Genomic DNA, 19,669 nt, shown 5'->3' on the forward strand with positions numbered 1-19,669 from the left:
ATAGCACATGTGTACAATTTAAGAACCACACCACAGACTTTTACAACCCCCTTGCGCTTATTTAAACGATACCATCTCAGCCTACATTTTCACTTAACCATCATTAGTGCATTAGAATCCTCTCATAGTCCACCTCGCTGCCGACAACAACCTTTGTAATAAAAGCTCTATGCCCTGCTACCAACATAGTCCGCATTTAGAAATGATGTGTGCTGCATCCTGAAAGTACACATGCATCTCTTCTTTTCTGTCACACATGTGAGGTGCAAAACATTGATCTCCTCAGATCACAGTCACAGCTCTGTCACATACCTCGAAGTAATCCACAGCTCTTGCAAACACACCTCCACCAAGTAGAGCTAACCACTGCCTCCACTACTCAGTACCGGACACAGAACACACACATTTATCTGGAGTGCATGAGACAATAAATGCTTAGACTGCTCTCATACGGGAGTGTGCTACTGACAACATCCTTTGTAATAAATCCCCTATGCCCTGCTGATTGTACAACAAATACAATTCTGCATTGAAATAATTCATACTAGATCCTGAAGGTTAACACGCAGCTTTTCCCTTTGCTCACACACATCAGAGAGTGTAAACCACAGATCTCCTCAGATCATAATCACAACTCTGTCACACAGCCCAAAAAAAGCCCGACATGTCCCCATCTAGGGCCCTATTAAATGAATGGCCATTTCACAGACTGTAAAATCTGCTCTCCCCCATGAAATCTGGTCTCCCCTGTGAAATCTGGTCTTTTGTGTACTTTTACTCTATAGCAGCGTTCCTCAAACTGGGGGTCCTGACCCAAAAGGAGGTCAGCAGGCTATTTTAGGGTGGACCTGGTATTGACATCCTTACTTCTGCACTGCCTGGCCAGAGAGCAGTGGCTGTCATGGGGGCGGAGGAGGCTTCGTCACTTTGAAGGGGGTCGTCATGGGCGTTACATGTTTATATTTTGCCATTTTTAAATACATATTCATGCTTTGTTACAACACCATGAAATGTAAGATTTAAATATCTGCAATCATGAAATTCAACATTTTTTAAATGCTAGGACTGTGAAATTTATGAAACTGGACTGTGAATTTGGTACGGCCACACTCATCACAAAGACACCTTTACCAAGCAATGCCAACTACTACCTCCTCCATTTAGTGTACGTACACCTAACACACTGACTGTACCTGGAGTGTATGCAGGTGGTTCCCATTGGCTACTTCCAGTTCCAGAGGACCTGAGGGAAGGTGGCATGGGCAACCTTTTCTCCCACTCCCCGATTCTGTCCTTGAATAATATTGGATGGAAGCCTGCGGGTGAGAGTGAATGGGCTGTAAAAGGACATGAAGGGCTTGTATATTCCAGTACCTGTGGGGTTGGCAGAATAAAGGAATGTGTGTATATTAATGGGACGTATTGGGGCATTGCTGAAAGAGGGCATCCTTAACTGTGCATTTCCTGGTTTTCAGAAGTTTGAGCTTTTCTTAGCTCAGTGTTCTGCCAGAGGACAACATACCACCAAGTAACCTCAACTGTGCGATACTGTAGTTTTTTGACATGGCATTTTCTATGCTTGATGCATCAACAGGTTTCTGGCAGGTGCCAGGCTAAAAAAACCCAGAGCACACGTTTCTTCTTCGAGTGATTGCTCCTATGCATTCCAGTTAGGTGTGCGCGCCGCGCGTGCACGGCTCTTCGGAAGATTTTTACCCTAGCAACTCCGGCGGGCCGGCTGGGCGCCCCCTGGAGTGGCGCCGCTATAGCGCAGGATATATACCCCAGCCGGCCCGTCCGCTCCTCAGTTCCTTCTTTCCGCCCGTGACGGCCGTTGGAACAGTGGAGCACAGCTCAGATGACCTCCACTTCCCTAGCTACTCGTAGTTTTCTCTCATTCTGTTTATAGTTTATAGTTTATACACGGTCAATATGCCCTTTTGGAGACTGCCATTTAGCGCGTGTTTGCCACCTAAGGTTTCACTGGAAAAATACAACAGACTTTGGATGGTATAGCGGATACTAAAGTTTACACTGATGACTTTTTGATCTGGGGGAAAATAGTAGGAGACTAATACCAGCGGCTCTAGGTTGAAATGCTGAAACAAAAATGAAAATTCTGTGCAATGCAAATACCATACCTGGGAGACATGTTAACACTGCAAGTTGTACAGGACGATCAAAGTAAGGTTAATGTCATCACCAGGATGTCTGCCCCAACAGACTAGCAAAGAATACAAAGATTCCTTGGAATGGTGACCTATGTAGGGAAATCTGTGCCTAATCTAGCTGTCCAAACAAGCAACCCAAGTGCACTACTGTGCAAAGATCTCCAGTGGATGGGGATACTAAAAAGTGTGAGAAATTGAAGGCGTTTAAAGAGGCCTCAGTTCAGAGGTACTATGGGAGAGATTTGGGGGTTGCAGACGCACTCTAGAGCATACAAGGAGTCCAGAGCTACATTTTGTACATATTAATCTGAGGAAAAACCAGTCTGGGCTCAGATGACATGTAGACTGTGATTGCCAAAGCTGCTGCTCAGGCTGAGACTCCACAGACAGTAATGAAGGCTTTTAGCATAGGGTGGCCGAGATAGGATATTCCCAGCTCTTATTATCAATTTAAGGGGGCTGTTAAAAAAGGATACAGGAAGATCATTAGGAATTCAAAAATCTAAGAGAAGGGCCAAGATGTTTTATACTGGTCTCAAATGAACAGCGACATTGAGGAAGCTGTGAAGAACAGGTTTAGACATGTAACCACTAGTCTCCATTATCCCCAATCCAATAGGTTGGTAGAAAACTGTCAAAATAATAAAGCACCTACTGCAAAAGGCCGAGCCTGCTCCATATTTAGCACTGTCAAATTACAGAACAGCACCAATGAAACATGGGTTGTCACCTGCTGACATTTTGTTCAACAAAAAACTGAAAACACAAGATTGCCTGCATGATTAGAAACTGATGTTGCAGTCATTGGGGACTTACAGGTGTATAAAGGGACAGATAAAGCAAAATTTAAAAATAAAACATAATTTGGGTTCCCAGGAGCTGCCACCGCTTCATGAAAATGATTCTGTGTAGCTCTCTGATGGTAAAAAATGGTTGCTAACAGCAATGGTGTCACAAGAGGTTGCCCTGTGGCCATATGAGGCTCTCACCCCGGACAGAGACATACTGTGGAGGAATAGGTTTCATCTTCTCCAAATCCCAGAAGGGAGGGAGATAAGGGGCACTGAGTCTGCAGTGTTGCCTGAGAGAGTCTCAGACAAGCAACCACCACAGCAGGTTGCGGTAACGGAAGGACATGGAACCACAAACACAAGTGGATTTGCTGCGTCCCGACAGCAGTAGCGCTGAGGTTCCAGGGCAGGCCTCCAGGTCCAAGCAATAGCTCAGGGCACCTCAAAGGCTAGTAGAATGTTGTTAGTGTCGTTAGTTATTGGGCTGGTTATAAAAGTGTTTGTAATTATGTGCTATATTAATATGGAGTTGTAAGTGTTCTTGTTATTAACATTTGGCTTGGAAGGGAAGATATGGTATTGGGGACTGTGCCTTTAAAGGCGTACTTGTGGCACCTTAGAGACTAACAAATTTATTTGAGCATAAGCTTTTGTGGGCTACAGCCCACTTCATTGGATGCATAGACTGGAACATGCAGCAAGAAGATATTTATACAAACAGAGAACATGAAAAGGTGGACGTAGCCATACCAACTGTAAGGGGCCAATCAATTGAAATCAGCAGGAGGAAAAACAACAACTTTTGAAGTGATAGTCGAGATGACCCATAGAATTTGTGAGGATACTTAACATGGGGAAATAGATTCAATTAGTGTAATGGCCCAACCATTCCCAGTCTCTGTTCAAACCTAAGTTAATTGTATCTAATTTGCATATTAATTCGAGTTCAGCAGTCTCTCTTTGGAGTCTGTTTTTGAAGTTTTTTTTGTTGTAAAATTGCCACCTTCAAGTCTGTCACTGAGTGGTTAGAGAGGTTGAAGTGTTCTCCCACAGGTTTTTGAATGTTATGATTCCTGATGTCAGATTTGTGTCCATTTATTCTTGTGTTTAGAGATTGTCCAGTTTGGCCAATGTATATGGCAGAGGGGCATTGCTGGCACATGATGGCATATATCACATTGGTAGATGTGCAGATGAATGAGCCCCTGATGGTGTGGCTGATGTGATTAGGTCCTATGATGGTGTCACTTGACTAGATATGTGAACAGATATGTGGACAGAGTTGCAAGGATAGGTTTCTGGGTTAGTGTTTATGTTGTATGGTGTGCGGTTGCTGGTGAGTATTTGCTTCAGGTTGGGGGGGCTGTCTGTAAGCGAAGACTGGTCTGTCTCCCAAGATCTGAGAGAGAGTGAGGGATCATCTTTCAGGATAGGTTGCAGATCTTTGATGATGCGCTGGAGAGGTTTTAGTTGGGGGCTGAAGGTGACGGCTAGTGCCATTCTGTTATTTTCTTTGTTGGGCCACGCTCGTGGCTTTATTGATCATTCTCTGCCCCCTCCCATCTCACCACCTTTTTTTTTGCTTCTCTAACTTTGTGCTGTTGCGTTGATCCTGTTCCTGTTACTCATATGTTTTACTGTGTCTTTGCTCTAACTCCCCCATCAACCTCCTCACCACAAGGTAATTTGGTCATTTTTTTGCTTGCCCAACATTTCCATCTTGATAGCAAACATCTTGAGCTCTATGTAATTTACCTTTTCAATGTTTTCCATTCACTTCAGTTGCACAATGTGTATTTGAAGGCAGAATTTGGCAGCGATACATTCATTTTCCACAGTACTTTGTGAAAGCATAAGCTCTTTGTATTTCTGTGTTGAGGACTTTGCCTGAACCTAATTTTTAAACTATAATTAGATTAAAGATACTTATTATTTTAGTGACATGGGATTTTCTTTTTATTCAGATTATTGAAAATTCCAAAATACTTATTTTCTTGTGAAATCAAATCCTGCTTGCATTGAAGTCAATGAGAATTTTACTAGGAAGATTTAGGAGGTGGTGGTTTGAGAATTTTGCACACAGCTATCTTGAATATCTGATCTTGTCTCCCCTAGCAACATTCTGATCTTTAGTGTGACACTATATATTCAGATATATACTGAGACATTCAATATCTTTTACCTTAGAGCACATAATTGAAATCTTACCTGCATTTTTACATCAATGACAACATTTTGTTTTAAAAAGGCAAATTGTCTAGTGACAGGGACTGGAATCAGGGGTTCTGGATCCCGATTCTGGCAACACCTCAATGTGTGACACTGGGAGCACTTTAGAAATGTGAAAGATTACTTAGTTCATAAAGTGCTTTGAGATCCTCAGATGGAAGGTCTGATGCAGAGACAGGCTATGTGAAGAACATGGGGAAAATTTGTATTATTTTTTTGAAAAATAGGCATCACTCAATTTCACTCACTTACTTTTGTATTGTTACCTACTGAGATTGAAGGCAGGGGTGCTGGAACTGGGGGTGGGGTGGGGGGCTAGAGGGGTATGGCCCCATCACTTTTTCAGGCACCCATGATCCCCCACTTTCAGGGAGCATCTGTTGCCCGTGATTGAAGGGGTTAATGTATTTCCAGGGACAGGGAAATAAGAGGGCTTTGGGTCAGATAGGCATGTCTGGGTTGGTATGAACTATCAAGAACATGTACATGGAGGTACCTTGGAGAGACTGTGGAAGACTAAGGACTGGTCACTAATAAATGCCAGCCAAGAGAGACAGAATGTGTGAAACCAGAGCGATTGCTACTTGAAACAAAGAACTGAAGTGTGAGCAGACTTTTAAATCCTAGACATTTTGGGGCAAAAGAGGCAGGTTGTGCTGCCAGCATGTAGCCACGTGTAAGATTTCCTTTTCCATTCTAAGCAGAGAAACCTACATACTGTATTCCAGTTGACTAAAATAAATGCTGTCGTCTTTACAAAGACTGTTCTCTATCATGGCAAACATCTGCTGATTGCATTGCTTCTAAAGGGGTAAAGTCTCCAACAGGGATTCAAGCTCTTTTGGACTCACTGAAGGAGCCAGGGTGAGAAAGAAACAGGAGTGCTGAAGCTAGAGGTCCAGTCTCAGAGTAGCACAGCGCAGTCTCCCCACTTGCAAAAAGTGCAGGCCTCAGGCCTATCACTAAAAGGGGAACCCTCCCAGGAAGGCTGAGAGAGGCAAGTTCACCCTGTGTACTCATGACAAGCTCCTCTTTTCCTTTCAGTTTAGGCTAGACTCTCAGGAGAGACACATACTGTGCTGTCTCCTCAAGCTTTACTTTTTCATTGTCTTGTTTTGCTATTCTCTGGTTGGTTTTGTTTCTGTTCAGACTTTACTCAGTTTCACTTGCAAGTTCTCACATATAGAAGGGTGGACTCACCACTGGCATGCTACCTCATAGCTGGGCGTGGCCTACAAGCTCCAGTCTCTATCACCCCTGCGGATGGTCAGTCCAATCCCATGGTGGTATGACTTGGCCCTTGGGCCCTTCCAGGGTAACAGAAAGTCCAACAAATAATTTGACATCCATACAAAAGATCTTTCACCCAGTTTCTGGACCTCATGGACTTCACATACTTCTCAGGGTCTTCATGCCACCTTACTAGTGGGTGTTAGGGGAACCCAGGCCCACCCTCTGCATTGAGTTCCAGCCTAGGGACTCCAGGAAGAGCAGTCAAGGTTCACTCCACCCGACTCCTTGCTGCTACCTTCCTGTCCTCCTTTCTACCAAACCTGTGAACTGGCCTCTCCAACAGTCTCTAAGTTCATCCTTCTCTCAGGGCTAGGACTCATGGGACTCACCCTAGGAATCCCCTAATAAATCCCAAATCAAAAGTGTAACCTTAAACCAATTTCTCCCCCCCGTCAGGCTTGCCATTTCATCCCTTTCTATTCCTCAGCTGAATGCCTCCCAGAGCTCTCTGCACAGCTCCTCCATGACTCTCCTGGCTTCTTGCCAGACTTTGCTATGCAGGAGAGGATTCCAGGGCCAACTTTCCCCAGGCTTCTTCTTTGACGCACGTCTCTCCACATATTAGTCCCGGAGCATGACTGTAAAATTCTTCCCTCTCCCCCTATAGCCCCCTTCTGACCCAGACTCCCTGCCTCTATAGAAACCACACCGCTCTTCTCCCACCTGGGACTCACCTTTAGTTGGGGCTGATCCATATTCCAGGTTTAGCCAGAGGGGTTAATTGGCCTCTCAGCCCACATTAACCCCTTTTAAAGCCGGGATGGGACTATATACCCCATCACATCACCCAATGTTGCCATGCTTGGGATCCAAATACTGCCAGGGGATATTGATTTATTTTTTTTAAAAGTTTGTTGGAATGAAAAAAACCATTCCTATTAGTTTTAGGTTTTGTAAAATCTTGTTTTTACAAAACTGAAATGTTGCTACCCAGTGTGACCTGACAGAGACACATCATCACGTATCTGTGCCTGCTTTGGTTTCTTGTAGAGCTCCGTAGTTATTGTATTTCTATCAGATTCTTTTCTGGGACTCCTTGATACACATGCTAGGTCAAGTTACTAAGAGACACCTCAACAAAATACAACAACTTTATTTTTAGGTGAAGTATTATTTGCCCCTCCAGTAAAGACAAATACGGTAACATTGGAATGTCCACAAACCTGGAGTGAAATGTTCTTATCTGCCTGTACCGCAACCAGAATTTATATTTAGAAACAAGAAATCATGACTGAGATTACAGAAAGTGCTTCAGAATTATGACCACATCCCAGAGAACGTGTACAAAGCCTTAGTCCTGCTTGAAAGAAATGTGCTAAAGATCAGGGGTCAAATTCTCCCTTACACAGGAAAAACCTGAATAGGGGACAAGAAACTCCATGAGCTTCAATTCACAGGCTTCCGCCGTATCATTTTATTGGCGAGGGTGAAGATGCTTCTTTGCCCTCTGCAGGTCTTGGGACACTGGGCCTGTACCTCATCACTGCTTCAGAAGCCATGCTCTCATGTGGTCCTTAACAGTCACTGCCCCCAATTTCCTCCTCAGGTGGATTTACTTGGAATAGGATACAATACAAAAAAATGTTGTCTGGGTCAGCATGATCTTATGTAAGTTACGTCCCCAGAGCCAAGGCCAGGGGTGAAGGTGGGGAATAATGTCTCAGAACAGCCATTCCCACACCCTTAGAATTTGAAATCTGCAATGCATTCTTAGAGGGGTTTCCAGAGGATCACAGAGTATGTATTCCTCTCTTCCACACAGCTCAGATGTGCCAGGTCTGGGTTCTGTCCACTCACAGAAACAAAGGAAACACTCAGGCCCCAGCTTTTTATCAAACAGGACACAGAAAAGCTACTAAAAGCGTGAACTGTAATTGTAAGGAGGTTTCTATTTGGGATTTCATACAGATTGCAAACAGTTGATGCATCGTTTTCAGGAAAATCGTACTTTCAACAGCACAACCCTATTTGCAGGATATTACGATAGTGATGGGAAATCATTCCATGCCTAGCATCCTAAAACAATATAATGCAGTGGTTTTCAACCTGTAGTCCGTGGAACCCCACGGGTACATAAACTATGTCTAATGAGTCCGTGAGAGGTTGTTGTTACCATAGAAGAGTGGTTTTCAACCTGTATTCTGCAGACCCATATCTAAGATTTCCAAAGGGGCCCATGCCTCCATTTGAAATTTGTTAAGGGTCCACAAATGTAAAAAGGTTGAAAACCACTAGTATAATGCAATATTTAATATATTCTGGGATACCTTTCCACCACTGAAAATGACTGAGATCCAGTGAGATATCAGACAAACGTCCTAAGCATATTAGTCAATGCTGAGGAACAATTCAGTGAGCCCCATTTTTACAGACTTCTCTGTTAACTGTCATGAAGGCAGCAAGAGGTATTTGAATGACAGGATCCCATTTCTGAATCTTTTTGAATGAACAAAACTACTTTGTAGATGAACATTTTTTCCCCAAAGACTCTAGATGTTTTCCAGGGTTGTTTACCCATTCCCATAAAGGTCTAGTTTGTGTTGACAAAGTCTTGCTTGTTTTCTCCCAAATTGCCACTTCTTCAATTCACAGGCAGCAGTAATGTTACACAGGGCTTGCCTACACAGGGGATTTTTGCACCAATGTACTACACCACCAGCTACATTAGTGAGACCCCGAGTGTAAATGCACTGCAGCGGTGTAATAAGTCACTTGCACTGGTATGACCTACCCATACAAGTCACTTTTTACACAGGTGCAGGGCATCTATGCTAGGGGGTTGCGCTGTACTAGGGTGACCAGACGTCCCGATATTATCGGGACAGTCCCGATTTTAGGGGACTTGTCCCGCGTCCCGATCTTCCATCGGTCGGGACGCACTTTGTCCCGATATCGGGGAACCGTCTGGTGGAGGACGCAAGCTGATGCTGCCGGCACCGCTCACCTCTTCTTCCTGAGCCCTGGGGCAGTACAGTTGAACTCCTGGCGCCCGCCCGGCGGCAGAAGCCTGCAGAGTGCTGCAGCCCCACTCCCCAGGCATGCACAGAGGCGCCGAGGAGGTCTCTGCTGTGTGCTGCAGGGGTGGGGCTTGTACGCGCCGGCAGCGAGCCCCCCTGCCCCCCTCAACCTGATCCGACCTGCGCGACCTTAGGAGCCAGAGGGAGGGGACCTGCCTGCTTACTGGGAGCCGCTCCAGGTAAGGCTAGCACTGCTGGGTCTCACCTGGCCCCCTGGCAGGTCCCTCTGGCTGATGTGGGGGGCTCTCCGTGCTGCTACCCTCCCTCCCCGAGGGGGGAGGTGGAGACAGAGCAGAGGCAAGCTGGAGCGGGGCGTGGAGCTGCTGGTGGGTTCTCAGCCCCCACCAATTTTTCCTGTGCTCTGGCGGGTTTTTTATTTTGTTTTTTGTTTCGCTCCGCCGCCGACTTCTTTTTTTTTTTGCTCGACTCGCCCCGCCCCCTTGCCCCCCCCCCCCCACGTCCCGATATTTCACCTCTGTCATCTGGTCACCCTACGCTGTACACTGGTGGAAAAATCCCCAGTGTGGACAAGCCCTTGAAGCAGGTTGGGCTCATACATTGCTTGGAAGGTTGATGAAGTTTGAGGAGCTAGTTCTGGATTTACCATGACGCTGGGCTTCAAAAAGCTTGTACTTTCCTCTGTTATTCCCCACCTCCCAAGCCTCTCCTGAATCTCTCTGCTGATTTCCCGCTTGCCTGTAACAATCTCTGTCTGAAGAGGCAGAGATTAAGTTAAACCAGAACTATGGACCTAAAATCCCCAGACCTTTGGTGAATTTTGGACCCAGACCCAAAACCGAACATTGCAATCTCTGGCCCAGCTTTTTACTGAAAAAAAGTTAGCAAAAAACAGTGGCACCAGAGATCACTTAATAAAGATCAGCACTGCAACCCAGCTTTGTAAAATGTAACCATTTCCCCATAGTGTATGCAACACAAACACTGCCACATGATGCTAGGCCTGGAGAACCAGAAAGTGGAACTGACTAGTTATACTGCCCTGCTGAGTAGAAGGCAGAATGTCAACAAACAGCACAAAATGGTGAAAATGAAATTCAATTTCTAAACATCAATAATCTAAGATATGAATAGCACATTGCTACTAGGCCTTGACAACTGACCTTCTGCGCCTACCATGTCCATTTGGAACTTCAGGGTGAATAGAATTCAGATCCTCCTGTTCAAAGTAAATCAACTGTATACACCAAAACCCAATTTATGCCACTTGAGCAAAAAGAGACTCTCCATTAGCTACTTGAAGTATAGGGGCTGACATTTATGTAGTTCTGAATCTAACCCAAAGAGGGCAGCCACTCACTACCAGTTCATTACAGAATAAATATGATTTATAAGCTCTGCTGCTAGCATTAATGAGATACTGATTTAAATGTAATTTTAAAACCTTGTTTCCTTGATATGCCAAAGAAAGTAGGCTTCTAAACATACATTGTCCCAAATAAAGACATAAACCAAAGAGAATCTTGTCATCCCCAGGGAGGAACTCAGGAGATTAGACTAATTGAGTGAGGTCTCATTTTTCACTTAGCCTTTCACTGGGGACAGCTGTTTTCCTCACTACAACCTCAGTTACCCTCTGTGCTCATCATTTACTTCTGAAGCTGTTCGGAAAAATAGGCATAAGCACCAGTCAAATTGCTCCCACTAGCAGGAGACTGAGCATCTCCCCATGACAACATGAACTCCCACAGGCTGAAAGTAAGCAAGAGGACAGATTAAGGCTAAACAGGGTGGGGGTTTGGATCTACCATAATTTCAGACCCTTCCTCAAAATCCCCCCCTGGAGAGAATTCCCCCCACCCCGTATGGGGACCCTTGTTATTCTTCCATTACCAAATCCTCAATCTTCCTTCCATGTGAATCAGGCCACTCATTCTACCCAGGCAGCCAAACAGCCTGCTGCAATCTCTGCTGTCTGACAATCAGTCTCTGACTCAGGGCTCACTCCAGGGCCCGTCTAACCTTGAGGCCTGGATCCCAAGGATCCTACTTCAATCTGCCCTTACCCCCGGGGTTGCTTCCAGTAGCTCATTGTGCATCCAAGTGCTTTTCTTGGGCAACAGTTGGAACGTCCAGCCTCAGGGACTCATCACTAATGCAGTCTCTGAACATACTTTTAAAACGCCAGAGATGTTTTGAATTCTTGGTGACTGAGCAATCCAACAGCTATTGAACCATCTGTGCATAAGTATCTGCCCAGGATGGATCAAACTAATATATTGATAGAACCACAATAGGTTCCAGTGGCATGTAGAGTTCCCAAATGAAATCAGAGCCCCATTGTGCTAGGTGCTGTACATAAACGCACAGTAAGAGAGAGTCCTTACCCCAAAGGATTTACAGTCTAAATAGACAATAGTTGGGAGAGAAAACTGAGACATGGAGGGGGAGACTTGCCTAAGGCTACATAGCATATCAGTGGCACAGCTGGGACTAGAACCTCTGTTTTCTGAGTTCCAGCTCAGTGCATTATCCACTAGAGCAGGCCTGCACAACATGCATCCCGCGGAGGCTCACTGTGCGGCCCGCGGCTGGGAATCAAAGGGCTCTGAGCTGCCCGCAGCCGCAGGGAGCCCTGAGCCCTTTAAATCTCAGCCGCTAGAGCCGGATTTAGGCCAATTCAACAAATTCCCCTGAATCGGGCCCCGCCCCTAAGAGGGCCCCACGCCCAAGCCCCAGTACGGTGTACCGGCAAAAGCCAGTGCGCTGTACCGGGGTGGCCCAGTTTCCCCAGGGGGGCAATTTAAAAGGCCTGGGGCTCCCAGCAGGGGCTGGAGCCCCAGGCCCTTTAAATTGCCACCAGAGCCCCACTGCTGGAGCCCTGGGGTAGGGCTGTGGGGCTCTGGGGTCTATTTAAAAAGTCCGGGGCTCCCGTCGCTTCTACCGCCCCGGCCCTTTAAATAGCGGCCAAAGCCACACTGCTTCCCCAGGGCTCCCTCAGCTATTTAAAGGGCTGGGGCGGTAGAAGCAGGGGAGCCCCGGGCTCTTTAAATAGCCCCCAGAGTCCTGGGGTAGCAGGGGGGGGGCTCCAGCTGCCTCTGCTGCCCTGGTCCTTTAAATAGCCCCCAGAGCCCCGCCACTTCCCCAGGGCTCCCGCGGCTATTTACAGGGCTGGGGCAGTGGAAGCAGGGGAGCCCCTGCCCTGCCTGCACCAGTTCCTGTCTGCAGCCAGCCCTGCACCTGCTGCCCGCAGCCAGCCTGTCTCCAGCCAGCCTTGCACCCCCTGCCTTGCTTCCAGCCCTGCACCAGCCCCTGTCTCCAGCCAGCCTTGCACCCCCTGCCCTGTCTCCAGCCAGCCCCTGCCGCACCGCCTGCCCTGCCCGCACCAGCCCTGCACCCCCTGCCCTGTCTCCAGCCAACCCTTGCTGCACCCCCCTGCCTGAAGCCAGACAGTCCCGCACTCCATTGTCTCCAGCCCTGCCAACCCATGCCGCACCCACCCCCCCGTGGCCCTGCCTGAAGCCAGCCAGCCCACTCCACACCCTCTGTCTCCAGCCTGCCCCACACCCCTTGCCCAGCCTGCAGCCAGACCCTACCTCCAGCCCCCTCCCCCCCACCTCCAGCCAGCCCCATGTCCACTGGTGCCCTGCAGTTCCCAGGGAAGTAACCCTGCACACCTGCTTCAATGAGGTGGGCAGGGAGCAGCTGGGACCCACACATGTGCACCCTAGCACACCCTCAGGGAGTGGCAGAGCTCATTTCTAGTTCAGGCCCATCTTTTAAAAAAATAACTTTAGGTAGGGTTAACATACATCTGTATTTTCCCGGACATGTCAGGCTTTTTGGTTCTTAAATCGCCATCCGGGAGGAAAATACGGACGTATGGTAACCCTATTGGTACAAAAAATACATACTGTGGCAGAACTTTTTATAGGGAACCAGTTGCTAAGAAATGAAAGGCTTTTTTTTACTTTTTTTTTTTCCCAGTCATCCCTACCGGGGCCCCGCCGAAAATGTTCGAATTGGGCCCCGCACTTCCTAAAGCTGGCCCTGCCAGCAGCGGCCGGGAATCAAAGGGCTCTGGGCTCCCCGCCGCCACCAGAGCCCTTTGAATCCCAGCGGCAGCTGAGATTTAAAGGGCTCAGGGCTCCCCGCGGCTGCAGGCAGCCCAGAGCCCTTTGAATCCCGGCCGTGGCTCCAGCGGATGGGCTGGGGCTGGGATTTAAAGGGCTCGGGCTCCCCTCAGCAGCAGAAGCTCTGGGCCCTTTAAATCTCTGCCCCAGCCCCACAAAGCTCCGGGTTCCCCCAGCTGCTGGAGCCCCGGGCCCTTTAATTTGCCCCTGAGGGCTCCCAGCCACCTCTTCAGCTGGGAGCCCCTGGTTGATTTAAAATCAAGTATCACCTCCCCACCCCCAACCTTCCTTTTTGGCCGATAGCTGTTTTGGTGGGGCGGCGCAAGGTCAGAAGCAGGCTGGTTGAGAGGCCCATCTCCCTCAAAACTGGTGTATACATAGCAGTATTGCCAACCCCAAAGGCTGAAAACTCATGAAAGTTTAAAAAAAAAAAAAAAGGAACCAAACACACAATAATCTTATCTTTTGATGTTTGAATTCCCCCTGTCCATCCCAGCGTATGCATGTGGCCATTAGCGTTGCCAATGCTCCCAAATGTGTTAAGGTGATTTTGGCCCCCACGGCAGGAGATCTCACCCTCATATCTGCCTATCCTCCCGCTCCCCACATCAGTTCTGCTCCCACAGCCTCCCCTCTGCTCCTGCAGCTCCAGGGGCTCTTCACCTCTCTTCAAAGCCTGCAGGGATGGGAGTGTAGGCAGCATTGCCAACCTCAAGGCTGGAGTTTTGGCCGATTGCATAAGAAAAATAGCCACCAAAGTAGCCAAATGACTGATTGGGTCAAACAGCCCACATTTTCACCATTTCACATTCTTTGTGTTCCAGACACTATCCAGCAGGAGATTGTTCATTTGTGTAAAGTAAAATACTGATCTTGGAAATGTAAACGTAAAAACAACAATAATATTTCTATCCACCTCTGGTTTTATAAACATCTTTCTTTTATGAAATGTAAGTTTGGAGGCAAATGTAACCTGACAAAGCAGCCATTTAAATCACAGCTACTGACAACTCATGCTCTTCCTCGTCATGGCGAAGGCCCCAGGCAGGGGGCTGTAGTGGGAGGAAGGGAAAGGGGCCAGCTGATCTGTGCTTCTGTTCAACCCCGGCACTGGGTGAGGGGAGTTCCTTGTCCTTCTGCTTCCCAAAATCACTCCCCAGCAGCCCCCCCACAAATGTTCCTCAACCCCCCAGTACCCACCCTTGTCCCCCGTTTCCCCAGCAGGGCCACCCTGCCCCACACCAACCCCCAAGCAGGGGTCCCCACTTGTACTTCAGCAGCTCCCACATTTTCTCCCAACAGGGAGCTCTGGGCGCTGCCCAATGCCAACTCTCAACAGGGTGCCCCAACTGTCACCCCACTATCCCTGGCCAGGCACCAAGTGGCATATGGAGTCTGAGCCCCCTCATATCAGCAGGATGTGGCCCATAGGAAGGGGTTATCCCTAGATCACATGATGAAACCCCTTAACGAGCCAGTCCAGGATCCCACAGGGGACGGGGGTGCGATACCCACCATGTGCTCCAGGAGCTCATTTGCTGTTTCTGGCTTTGCAGCCCCACCTCTCGCCATCACCACAGAGACAATGCACTACTCACTTCTGCTCTCTGCTCCTCTCTGTCAGACATGGTGCAGGCCAGGCTACACTCTAAGGTGGTGCTGCACTGTAATTGTCCCCTATAGACCCTGCTGGTGTGCTGTAAAGGGACCTGTTGTGTTAATGTGAACTTGGTACCCTTACGGCACACCAGCAGGGTCTAAACAGGGCAGCAGCACATTAGGGAGGGGCACGTAGAGTGCTCTAACACACAGCCACTTTGTCGCCATGCCGCTGTGTAGACAAGCCTTAAACATTGCCCTAATTTTGGCAGAGGCACCAATTTTCAGCCCCAAAAGTCACCTGTTGTCTATTCCAGATATTTTCTTGCTGAAGCCTTCAAAAAGCAGCCTAACCGGCAAAAATCACCAAAGATTGGGAACACTGGTTGCAGGGACGGGGGAGGAGCAGAACAGCCATACCTGTTGGTCTTGGGAGGAAAAGTGCAGCTGTCCTGAGTAACAGGGCTTTTTCTACTCCCTCTTCCCCCATCCCTTCCTGTGACAACAGTGTCAGCTCCTGAGAGCAAAGCTAGAGCTCTGCCTGATTTACTGCAGTAACTCTGGTTGGCTGCTCTTCCCCAGGAGGCCAGACAATAGGGAAAGCAGCCAATCAGAGGGGGCTTTCTCCCAGGCAGGTCTGAAATTTGCCAGAAGGCTGGAGCTGTACAGGGAGATTTTGGCAAATCAGTAAAGTGCCTAAAACCACAATGGCTTATTGCTAAAAGCAGCCTAGTCAGCAGTCTCAGCTTGACCACGGCAGGAGGGGAGGGTGTTTTTGGGTGCCACAAAAAGGTCAGCTTGACCCTGCATCCTTCCTAATACAAATTGTGTTGAAGTTGCTAATATATGCATTTTAGGAAAGCAGGATGTGCCCCAGAAATGTTTATTGGAGCCTCAAGGCTGCAAACTCTGGAAAAACCCACACCTAGTTAATCAATAATCAGAAGGAACCTCTTGCTTGACCATTGAAACTGCTTACTTAACAAATTTTATTTAAGGGACATGTCATTCTATTACTAATGTACAAATAAGGGGAAAAGTTTGAAGTAGTTGGACTCTTTTGGGACTTGTTTGGACTCTCCCTCTGGATACGTCTTGTGGTCCCCACCGGCAGACGGAAAATTTGGCCACCGGAAGCCTGCCCTGTGTCACTCAAGAGCCCACACTCAGCTTTGGTAATTATCAAGGGTTGGGGGTGTTTTACTAACCTGTTGCAGACGTGTGTAAGTGCTTGACACTAAGTAAAGTTTAGCTTTAAGTGAAAGCACTCTTGTGTTGTCCTGTTTGTGCCAGCCATCTATCGGTTGGACGGCTGTGTCTCCCCTGATTTATTTCCTAACACCACCTTGCACAGAGTAAAAGTTACCAAGAGCTTTGGGTTAAAAAAAACCCAGGTAACAGAGCCTCATTGTGAGCTTGACTCCAACCCCATCTGAAATCTTGTGGCTCACAAAGAAATCAGCAGAGCTGCTAACACTGATATAGTGAAAGGCAGTGGTTTTACACACACGCTTCCTTCCCGCTCTCCCTCCCTGAATGCACTGTCAATGTGGCAGAAGGAGATTGACTATGCTTTTGACACAGCCAGAAAGTTGAAAGAAATAAGAGTGGAGAAGAACCCAAGTATACTCATGTCAAGATTACTTTATAGTGTACAGAGGAGAAGGGCTGAACTGCAGAAGTCCACAAGCAGCTCCACAGGAAAAAGAAATTTTGATTTGCACAAATATTCCCAGTACTGCTAAAAAAAAAAAAAAAAATCAGACAAGTCAAGCCACACTTTCTACATGCTGGGGGAAACCCAGATGTATCTGACTTCAGTACTTGAACCAAAACTAGGTAGACCAAAAAGTAGTTAGACTGATGAGACTCATGTTAAGAGCTAACTAAGTATCAGGGAAGGGGAGTGAAAATAGAATGATTATGTGTTGTAAGACAAATGCTGCCTCAGCAGAAGTTTAAACAATCATTTTTTGTTAAGTCTATGAAAATAGTTCTAAGCAATAGTTTTCAACCAATCATGGTACATAAGTTAATGTTAAAGTCTGTCTATTAATAAAGGATATCAGAAAATATAGTACAAAGTATAAGGAGAAAGTGAAAATCAGAATGTTTACAATGGTTTAAGGTTATAATTAGAGAGGATATTGAATATAATTGTAGGGAAGCTGAGAAATACTTTATAGATTCAAATATCTGGGGGCTGTGGATGGGGGAAGATGTGGAACACATCACATGGTAAAGACAATATCAATATTCTAAGAAATGGGTAAAAAAAAAAAGAGAGAGAGAGAGAGAGAACTAGGAACAATCTGGTTCTCCTGAAACATCTGGGTTGTGTCGACACAGCATTTTGGAGCGAGTCTCCTAGCCTGGGTTGACAGACATGGGCGGGCATACTAGCACTCTAAAAACAGCTGTATAGACAGCGCTTTGAAGTTGCGACTCAAGCTGGAGCTCGGGCTTTGAAGTCCAACCTGCTCCGAGTCCAAAGCTCCAGCCCAAGCCATAACTTCAAAGGACTGTCTATATAGCTGTTTCTAGAGCGCTAGCACAAGTCTGGGAGGTTCACTCCAGAAAGCAGTGTAGACACTCTAGGGGACTAAACCACCCAATAAAACATAAAAGGTGCTAACTGCTTTAAAAAAATAAAAAAAGGAGAAGATATCAGTGACAATGCTTCAGGGAATCTAAAACAAAACAAAAATCCTACTTAAAAGGGAATGGGCATCCCATGTGTACGGAACGTCTTTCGGTTCCCATAAGAGGAGTGTGTGTATACTAATAAGTAAACAAGTAGCAGGGCAATGTAGAAGGATCAAAAGAGATGTAGAGGGCTTCGTGGTTTGTTGCAGTGATGTGCAAGTCTGTTATACTATACGACATATGCCCCAAAAGAGAAGGATACCTTTTTCTTCAATATTATTTTTTGAATGATTGCAGATGCCCAGAACTCATGGGTAACGCCCAGAACTCAAGGGTATATATATAAAACCCTTAAAATACTGGAATCAGCAAATACAGAACAGGACACGATGGCTATTTAGAGGTTTGCTACACTCTGTTGGGAGGGACTTCACTTTTTAACCCAATCTGCCAAAACATATAGTAGAATAGTTGTTACAGTAATACAACAAAAACAGATTTTTAAATCAAGAGTCTTCTACACAAAATCCTTAATGTAGGGATTTAAATACGACATATCTCTGACTATGCACTTATATTCATGAAAAGTTAGTCCAAGTCAGGATGAAGAGAGAAGGGCTGGAGATTTGGTAATATATTGCTAGAAGACAAATATTTTGTGAAAAAATGGAAAACCATATTGATGATTATATTAAGAACAATCCCTTATAGGATATATCCCAGGGAACTATGTGGGAGGTCTTTAAAACAGTAGCAAAGGAACATTATCTCATACAATAGTTATTTGGCTGGGTAAGGGAGGGACCAAAGGCAAAAAACAGGCAGCCTTAGAGGAACTAACTTATGGTTTGCAGAAGCAATACAACATGACTAATAATGCAGACTTGCTCCAAGAGATTACAAATGTGAAAATAGTATTAGAGCCACTGATAACAGAAAAGCCCAGCCAGCTCTCCTATTTGCCAAAGAAAGGTTGTACCAAGAGTTGTGATGGATTCTCCGTTAATTTTTAAATCAAGATTAAATGTTCTTCTAAAAAATCTGCTCTAGGAATTATTTTGGGGAAGTTCTATGTCCTGTCTATGGCCTTGGAGTCTAGGAATCAAATGGGGGCACAAGTCAGGCAGGTTACTAACCAGACTGATTTCTAATAGAAGACCCAGAACAGCCATGGGCTACTCAAAAAAACACCACCGCAAAAAAAAAAAAAAAATTTACAAGGTACTAACTAAATATTTTCAGGAGATATAGAATTAGCTGATATGTAAACACAGAACACTGTACTGCTGGATCTTATACTGTCCAGACTCCCTCGTAATGAAAGAGAGCTGCTAGGTGGCCCATCAATACAAGAAAAAAAAAGAGAGATGGTGATTTCATTATTGAAATCAGGGAGCAGTCCTGGACAGGATGGATACATCTCTGAATTTTGTGAAGTATTTAAAACATAGGTAACTTCCTTATTAGTGAGTGCACTTCAGTTTGAGGCAACAGAGTACTTATGAGACAGCTTATCAGACAGCTGTAGGTTTGCCAGCTAAACCAAATAAGGATTTACCAGATCCAACATCTTATAGGCCTCTCTCTTTAATAAATATAGATAGTAAGGTTTTGACTAAAATACTGGCATCCAGATTAGTGACAATATGCCTAAATTGATGAACAAAAATCAAACTGGCTTTATAAAAGGCAGATGCCCTTTAAGTAATATCAGAAAATTTCTACAATGTGGTAAGCACCCCAGAAGCACCAAACAAGACCTACATTCTAACCATGGATACAGAAATGGCTCTCAACTCAGAAGAACACCCATTTCTATTCAGAATGTTGGG

This window comes from Mauremys mutica, unplaced genomic scaffold (assembly GCF_020497125.1).
Source record: "Mauremys mutica isolate MM-2020 ecotype Southern unplaced genomic scaffold, ASM2049712v1 000037F_np12_subseq_17987338:18197016_obj, whole genome shotgun sequence".
In the NCBI taxonomy this organism is placed as follows: domain Eukaryota; kingdom Metazoa; phylum Chordata; order Testudines; family Geoemydidae; genus Mauremys; species Mauremys mutica.